At 33.8% G+C, this 9,398-nt stretch overlaps 1 pseudogene; it reads left to right on the forward strand.

Annotated features, from left to right (window-relative positions):
- The first annotated feature begins 346 nt into the window (after positions 1-346).
- Positions 347-8,543, forward strand: LOC149543764 (uncharacterized; annotated as a pseudogene).
- Positions 8,544-9,398: the final 855 nt, after the last annotated feature.

The following is a 9,398-nucleotide window of genomic DNA, read 5'->3' on the forward strand; positions in this document are numbered from 1 at the left end:
TCAAATTTATAGATTTATGTAACTAATATAGAATAACATGATAAAAAAACATATCATACAAATTCACAACTTTCTATATTAAGTAAAAAGAATTATAATTAATATAAAAGAGCTCATTTAATAAATAGTACCATATCAATATGTTAACCATAGTAAATAAAATGTTTAGAAGTTCTTTTATATTAGCTATATAAACTCAAAATAATGCCCATGTTTATGCTAAAACTGTACGGCACGGCGGCGGATGCCATTCTTCCAGCAGTTTTGGAAGTTCAAAACTTGTGTCTCGTTTAAATATGCTATCACCTGTGCTTGTGTTGACAATTATACTATTTGAAGTGCTACATAGTCTACCGTTGCACAATGCACAACTGATTGCAGGTATTGTTTAGTTTCGATCTTCTAGTCCCATTTTTCTCTCATTCCATCTATTCGATACAGTAAAACCCATTGATTGCAAATTGCTGTAATGGAGAAATACACATGGGTGTTGCTATTTATGAGCTGGAGCAGTGCTATCATATGTTGCGATTGTAACAATATTCAATGCCTACCTCAGGAAAGGCTTATTCTGCTTAGATTCAACCCTGGTGTTGGCAGATTATCTGTTCCATGGAAGGGTTTGAATTGTTGTGAACGGGATGGTGTTGAATGCAACAATCTCACTTCCCATGTCACCCAACTTTACCTCTCAAACCTGGTGATGCAAAATTCATCAGCAACCGAAACCCTCACTCCTCTATTCAAGCTGAAGCAATTGGAGTATCTGGATTTGAGCTCCAATGGCTCCACTAGTGTTATACCTGCAGGTAATCTCAAAAAGACCTTACAAAATTGATTTGAAAAGACGATTCTTGTTTAGAACAGTCCATAATTATGTATCCAAGCTTTTAGTTGCAAACAGGGGTGGTTAGTTTCTGCAAGTCTTCTTTTTTTCATCTGCCCCTGCCATTCTATAATCCATCATATAACTATGAATTTAAATACTTAAATAATTTACTACAAAAGCATGCATACAAAAAGCCATAGTGTGAACTATTAGAGATTGCTGAAATCTAATAGCTTGGTGCTGTTGGTGATGTTTGGTGATCTGGATGCAGGTATATCTGAACTTGGTGAACTGAGGCATTTGAACATGAGCTAAAATGATTTTGAAGGTGAGGTTCCATTGCAACTGGGCAATCTCTCCAACCTCAACTATTTAAGCATTGCCATGGCCGGGCAGACGATGTTCAAATGTTGGTCCAGTTTAGAATGGGTGCAGAATCTTCAAGGGATACAACATTTGTCAGTGAGGCATGTGGAGGTAACAAGTAGTAGTAAAGAGGTGGGGGAATTCATATCTCCTCGTGATAATATGCAGACCCTTGATATGAGCAGCTACAATATGAGAGGCCCCATTCCCATGGCTCTCCTAAACCTCACATCCCTCACAGATCTAGACCTGCAAGGGAACACCTTCTCTTCCCCAATTTTGCCATGGCTGGGAAATATGACTGGTTTAGTATTGCTTAGTTTTCATAACTGTAACATCAGTGGCCCATTCCCCCTCGCTCTTTCCACTTTGCCCCAACTGAAAAACCTTCAATCATCTAACAATGAATTCTTGAGTGGAGATATAGGGGGAATTTTAGGCAGAGGGTGGCCACACCTTGCTCTGTTTACTCTATCAGGGTCAAATATAAGATGAAGTATACCTGCTTTCATTGAAAATGTATCCTCCCTCACAAGTTTTAAATTGGTAGAGACCAAAATTAATGGGCCTATTCCCGCCTCTCTTGGCAGCCTCCATCTTCTCGAGGAACTCATACACTGAAATAACTTCCTGATGGGAAGGATTCCTCCACCACTCTCTCAGCTTTCAAAGTTGAGATTTCTAGATCTGTCCTTCAATCAGCTAAGTGGCAACATAGCTTCTCATTTGGATGGATTTTCTTCTCTCAGTAAACTTTATCTCCAGTCCAAAAAGTTGAACGATACAATTGTTGGAATAATTCAACAAAGAGAGAGTCATAGTTTGAGTTGTAATAGGAGTCTGAACTGGTGATCTGTTCATAGTTCTAGTTTGTTGTCAATAATTCTAGTTTGTTGTCAATAAGGCTTAGTTTGCTGTCAATTAGTCACAGCCAGATGTAAAATTTGTTTCTGATTTTATAGGAGAGTAGTTAGTTGTAGTTTATGTATAAATATGTATTGCTTATGCTGTTTTTAATAGATAAAATTCAGTGAGCTCTTCATTTGCTCTATTTTATGCTTAGTATTCTTGCTGTTCTATTTTCTATTTTGGTATCAGAGCTAAAGAATGTTGTAATGCCCTGTTGTGTTGTCTCCTGCCTAGTATATCCTTTGTTGATAGTGTTGTAAAAGTAGTTCATAAAGAAAGAGGTCTAATCCAGTCTTCTAGAAGTTAAGCAGCTATGAAGATGTCAGATTTGAGTTGATTTGCTCAAATTTGCAACTAGTATATATTCAACAATCTGATTTGAGTTCAAGAATTGGTAAATTTTCATTATTTGTTGTTCTTTGGTTACTTCAAAAATGACAAGTCGATTTGATTCTTATCTAACTGAGTCAAATAAGTTAGATAGTTCCAATTATGTTAATTGAAAATTTAAGATGCATACTCTAATGGAAGGATATAATGTGTGGAGCATTGTAAATGATTCTGAGGCTTAAGCCTACTACACCTCCAAATGATGTTCATGATTAGGAGAAAAGAGAAATCAAAGCCAAGATTCTTTTATGAATGTCTATAAAAGACTCTATCATCCCTCATATAAGGGATATCACTACTTCTACTGGTACTTGGAATGCCTTAAAAGGTTTGTATGAGATTACAAATTCAAATAGAATTTTGTTTTTAAAGAGAAAGTTACTTTCAATTAACATGGAAGAAAATGAAAATATTAGTAGTTATTTATCCAGAATCAAGGATTTAAGGGATAAATAAGCCAACATTGGTGAATCATTTTCAAGTAGTGATTTAGTTACTATTACTTTGAATAGAATGGTGCATGATTATCAAGTATTTATTACTAGTTTGGTTGCAAGAGAAAATGCCTCTTCTATTGAGAATTTGGCAAGTATCCTTCTACAAGGAGAAGAAAGGAAGAAGCATGTGGACAACAGATTTCAGGGTACAAATTTAGCTTTGATGGCAAAAGACAAGAATCCATTCAAAGGAAAACAATGGCCAAAGAATAATGAAAGTAACAAATTTCACAATCAATGGTATAGCAATGAAAAGAGGTATCATGAAGGGGTATTATCTAATCCAAATATGAAGAAAAATTGTAATTGTAATTACTGTGGAAAGTTTTGACATTATTCTTATGAATGTAGGAAAAAGAAGTATAATAAGTCCAAAAATAATAAATATGAAGGTAATTTTGTGAATGGTGATCTAGATACAATAAGTGACAACCTTCATGATTTAAAATTGTTTGTTTTTTATTTTTCTCTTTCAGTTAAATCAAGTGATTGTAATGATTGGTTTATAAATTCAGGAGCATCAATTCACATGTCATGCAATAAAAATTGGTTTAAAATTTTCCACGAGAAGGATGGTGGTAGAAAGATCTATTTAGGAGATAATAGGTCACATGATGCAAAAGGATGTGGTGATATAAGTGTACAATTACCTAATGGCCATGTAAAGCAACTTTCTAATGTTATGTATGTCCTAGGAATTAAAAAGAATTTGATTTCAGTTTCAGCTATTACAAACCAAGGTCTAAAAGTTGAGTTCTTGAAGGATGGTTGCCAGGTTAAGGATATGAAAAATCAAAATAATGTGATTGTTGAAGGAATTAGGATAGGGGGTTGGTATAAACTTAATATCAATATGAAAAATCATCACGTAATAACTTCTACAAGTGTGTCTACTGAAGAGCTATGGCATAAGAGGTATGGTCATCTAAATTTAAAAGATTTGATTTCTCTACAAAGAAAAGAGATGGTGCAAGGTCTTCCAACATTCAAAGATGGAAAAATCAGTTGTTATGGATGTGCATTAGGCAAACAACATAGAAATGAATTTCCAATAAGAACCAATGTAAGGGAAAAAACTATTCTTGAACTAGTGCATTCAGATGTGTGTGGTCCTATGCAATTTCAATCACTTGGGGGAGCATCTTACTTTCTTATATTTGTTGATGATTGCACTAAATACACTTGGGTGTATTTCTTAAGGAATAAGAGTGAATTTTTTGAATATTTCAAAGAATTCAAAACTATGGTAGAAAAACAAATAGCTCGCAGTGTTAAGATTCTTAGATCATATCAATGGGGGAATATATGTCAAATTTTTTTGTGAAATATTGTAAAGATAATGACATTCTTAAGCAATATGCAATGCCCTATAGTCTTGAACAAAATGGTGTAGCTGAAAGGAAAAATAGAACAATCATTGAGTGTGCTAGGAGTATGCTCAAAGAAAAGAATATCCCTAATAATGTATGGGCTGGAATAGTTAATATAGCTATGTATTTGCTAAATAAAAGACCCACCAAGTATCTTGCAAACAAAACTCCTTATGAATCTTTTCTTGGAATTAAGCCAATTGTTAGTCATTTAAGAATTTTTGAAAGTAAGGCATATTGTCATATTCCAAAAGAGAATAGAAGAAAAGTTGATGCAAAGTCATTCAAATGTATATTTGTTGGTTATTGTATTGATCTCAAGGCCTACAGGATGTATAATCCTACTACTCATAAGGTATTTACTAGTATAGCTGTTATATTTCATGAATTTGCAAATAATGTTCAACATGAAGAAAAGGTAGACAAAATCATTTCATTAAAGCTACTTGAAGTAGACAATGAAAGTTCATATATTGTAGATCAGCAACCTAATGATCAAAGTAGGTATGAGACAAGTCAAGTTGAGGTCACTCCATCCAATAATGAGGCACTAAGAAGATCTATAAGACAAATCAAGGCACCAATCAGGTACAATGATTATGGCTTAATGACTCAAATAATGAGTGTAGAGGAACCTCAAATTTTTTGAAGAAGCTAAGAACCACAAAGAATGGATGAATGCAATGCATGAAGAATATGTTTCAATTTTGAATAATGAAACTTGCGAACTAACTAAACTACCAGCAAATAAAATTCCTATTGGTTGTAAATAGTTGTTCAAAAGAAAGTTTAATATTGATGGCATTGCTGATAAATTCAAAGCTAGATTGGTTGCAAAAGGGTACTCACAAAAGGAAGGAATTCATTATGAAGATACTTTTGCACCAGTAGCTAAAATGAATACTATTAGAGTAATGATTTCATTTACTACTAAATTTGATTTGTTTCTTCATCAAATGGATGTTAAATTAGCATTTTTAAATGGTGATTTAAGAGAGAAAATTTATCTTGTTTAACTTGAAGGTTTTGTAAAATAGGGAAAAGAGCATTTGGTATGCAAGTTAAAAAAGACATTATATGGTCTCAAACAAGCACCAAGGTCATGGTATGATAAAATTGATAAATTCTTCTACACTCATGGATATATCAAGAGTAAAAATGATCCAAATTTGTACATAAAGAATGATGAACATGGGAATGTCATTTTGATTTCTTTGTATGTGGATGACTTAATCATAAGACGGAGTTCTATTGAGTTGATTGATGCAATCAATGAAACTCTATCACAGACATTTGAAATGAAGGGTCGTGGAGAAATGCATTATTGCTTAGGAATTGAGGTGTGGAAATAAAATGGTAAAACTTTGATTACTCAAAGTAAGTATGCAAAGAAGTTAATCCAAAAGTTTAATATGCAAGATTGTAAAATAGTATGTACTCCATTGGAACAAAATTTCAAGTTCTCTTGTGGTAGTGACACTTCAGAAGTCAATGGGACATTGTATAGGCAAATGGTGGGAAGTCTAAACTACTTGACCACTACAAGACCTAATATTTCATATTCTATTAGCATATTTAGCCAATTTATGGCTAATCCTCTTGAGGTCCATTGGAATGCAGCAAAAAGAGTTCTTCAATACCTACAAGGCACCATATATTTTGGCATTGAATATACTAACCATTTGAATGTTGAGTTGATAGGTTACTCTCATTCTGATTGGATAGGAGATCCAGATGATCGTAACTCAATAACTGGTTATGCATTCAACATAGGATCAGGTGTTGTTTCTTGGACCAACAAGAAGCAACCAACTATTTCTCTTTCATCTATTGAAGCTGAGTAAAAACCATTGTGTAGTGCTACCTGCGAAGCAATTTGGCTAAGGAGAATTCTTGAAGATATGGGACAAAAGAAAGATGGACCTACTCCAATCAAATGTGACAATCAAAGTACAATCAAGCTGGCCAATAATTCAATTTATCATGCAAGATCAAAGCACATTGAAACTCAACATCATTTGTAAGAAAGAAAGTTCACTCTCAAGAAATAGAGCTACAATACTGCAACACAAATGATAATATGGCTGATATATTCACCAAGTCATTGGGAAAATAAAATTTTGTAAAATGTAGTGAAATGTTAGGAGTGCAACTTAATTCTGTTGTTGATTAAGGGGGAGTGTTGGAATAAATAAACAAAGAGAGAGTCATAATTTGAGTTCTAATAGGAGTCTGAACTAGTGATCTGTTCATAATTCTAGTTTGTTGTCAACAATTCTAGTTTGCTATCAATAAGGCTTAGTTTGTTGTCAATTAGTCATAGCTAGATGTAGAGTTTTTTTCTAGTTTTATAGGAGAGTAGTTGGTTGTAGTTTATGTATAAATATGTATTGCTTATGCTATTTTTGATAGATAAAATTCAATGAGCTCTTCATTTGCTTTATTTTATGCTTAGTATTCTTGTTGTTCTATTTTCTATTTACAATTCCTCCTCCTATTGGAAATCTCCCTCATGTACAATGGATTGACCTGAGTTTTAACCATCTACAAGGTAGTTTTTCTCTTGGTTTTTTTGAAAATACCCCCAAGCTCTTTTGCCTCTATCTTTCACACAATCAGCTGACTATCCACCTTAGTTTAGGAAGGGAAGTGGAACCCCCAATTTACTTTGAGGTATTACGCTTGGTCTCCTATAACATACGCGATCCCATTCCTACATATTTGTCCACACAAAAAAAATTATTGGGTTTGGATATATCTAACAACAGTTTTAGTGGAGCTATTCCAAATTGGTTTTGGGATCTAAATATTACAAGCAATCTTAATTTATCATACAATAATTTAGCAAGTCTACTTCGCTAGAATTTGGATATTGGACTATATATGACCCTAGACCTACAATATAATAAGCTGAGTAGCTCTCTTCCCTTGCCATCCAAAGCCTCAAAGGCCCTACAAACACTGAACTTGTCTTGTAATAATTTCACTAGGACTATCCTAGTTCAAATTGGCCTTCTTTTTCCTAAGACTCAGGTACTGGGCTTGTTAAATAAAAAATTATCCAACAAAATATCATCCTATATAACAACTTGGTTGCTTTTGAGAAGATTGAATCTTGCAAAAAATGGTTTGGAAGGAGAAATTCCCTCCACAATTGGTGGGTTGTATCAACTTCAAAAATTGCACTTGCATGACAATAAGCTTAAGGGAGAACTGCCTTACACTCTTTCCAACTATTTAGATTTGGAGATCATTTACATTAGAAACAATTTTTTTTCTAGAAACATACCATATTGGTTATTAGGGCTTTCTTAGTTGATGATACTTGTGTTAAAGAACAACCTTTTTAAAGGACTCATTTCTCAAGAACTAGCCTCTCTTCCTAATCTTCATGTCTTAGACATGTCACAGAACAAGTTGAGCGGGTCCATCCCGCCAGAGTTGGGGAAATTAGCAATAGGGATGGTTCAAATCAAGAGCTCAACAAAGGAACAACCCTTTGAAGAAAAGCCCTCCTACTACAAAGAGGAGATTGTTGTGACTAACAAAGAAAATGATTTGGTGTATGTGGATTATATCTTGCTACTTGTAACATGTATTGATCTATCTAGAAATCAGTTCCTTGGTAACATTCCTTTAGCAATTGGTGCACTTAGTGGTCTATGAATCCTCAATATCTCAAAAAATAATCTAAGAAAAGAAATTCTCCATACATTGGGAATGCTAGAGCTAATAGAATCATTGGACCTTTCCTTTAATAATCTGCAAGGCAAGATTCCAATTGAAATGCAAGGACTTCATTACTTGGTTGTTTTTAGCGTGTCCAACAACAAACTTTGTGGAAAAATACCATCAGAAGGTCAGTTTTCTACATTTAGGGCTTCCAATTTCTATGGTAACCCCTGTCTTTGTGGTTTTCTACTTGATGTCAGATGCTCAGAATCACCAACAACCATCCTAGTTGGGGATAATGGAGAGAAGGAAATAGGGAATCCTTGGTATTGGTATGTTGGCTGTGTGGTATCTTTTGTTGTTGGTTTTTGGGGAGTGTTTGGACTGCTAAGAGTAAACACATGGCGAATAAGATACGATAGTGTCATGGATGACACTACTACTAGTTTTTGTGATTCATTGACTAGGCAATGGAAATCATTCCTTGGAAATAATTTTATGCATCAATAGTGGTCAAATTTCAACAATGACTAGCACTTGTATGTATTGGAGGTTCGAGGAGGGAATTTTTGATAGAGAATCTATCATAGAAGTAGTCATGGTTTCTGACTGTAATGTAAATATCTAATGTCTACAAGTATTATCTCAAAGATCATCAATAAATTGATGATAAATACGCACTAGAAGTCAAATGTATTTTTTATACTTTTTACAACTAATCTATATTAGAAAGAGAGCAAACCTAAAGATTTCCTTGACTGTATCTTGGCTGAATTCTCAAGTGTATTATCTTTAAAAACATCATCCAAGAAAACACTACTATGCTGCTTATTACCTTGTGTACAAGCCTTGATTTTTCATTGGAAATTATCATAACACATGAGAAGGACTAGATGCAACTTGAAATTTGGTGTTAAATTTTAAAAAGTCATTCAGGCCAACAGTACTGTGTTGCTTATTACATTGTCTACACACCTTGAGTTTTCATTGGAAATTATCATAATAAATGAGGAGGACTAGATGCAACTTGAAATTTGGTGTTAAACTAGATATACAATAGCTGTAAGTATTTTGTTAAGAATTTTGCTAAGTTTCTTATATAATTGCTTGAGGAAATGGAGCTAGTATTCCTACAACTTGTAATGGCTTTGTTTTTCAATGGTTTTGCATGAGTGTGAAGCTCAATCATTTATCTGAGGCTGTAACTCATAGATTCCAAAATTGTTCTTCATCAAGAAGCTATGATGCAAAATATGGAATTTATAATACATAACATATGTGACTATTTTGAACTATTGTATGTAATCTTGAACATTGAGGTTAATAACAAAGATTTGCCCCTACTTGTAAAGTGGATGTAGTCCA

The sequence above is a fragment of the Cupressus sempervirens genome, chromosome 8, assembly GCF_028749045.1.
Source record: "Cupressus sempervirens isolate cs-2001-9-10 chromosome 8, ASM2874904v1, whole genome shotgun sequence".
NCBI classification, from domain to species: Eukaryota; Viridiplantae; Streptophyta; class Pinopsida; order Cupressales; family Cupressaceae; genus Cupressus; species Cupressus sempervirens.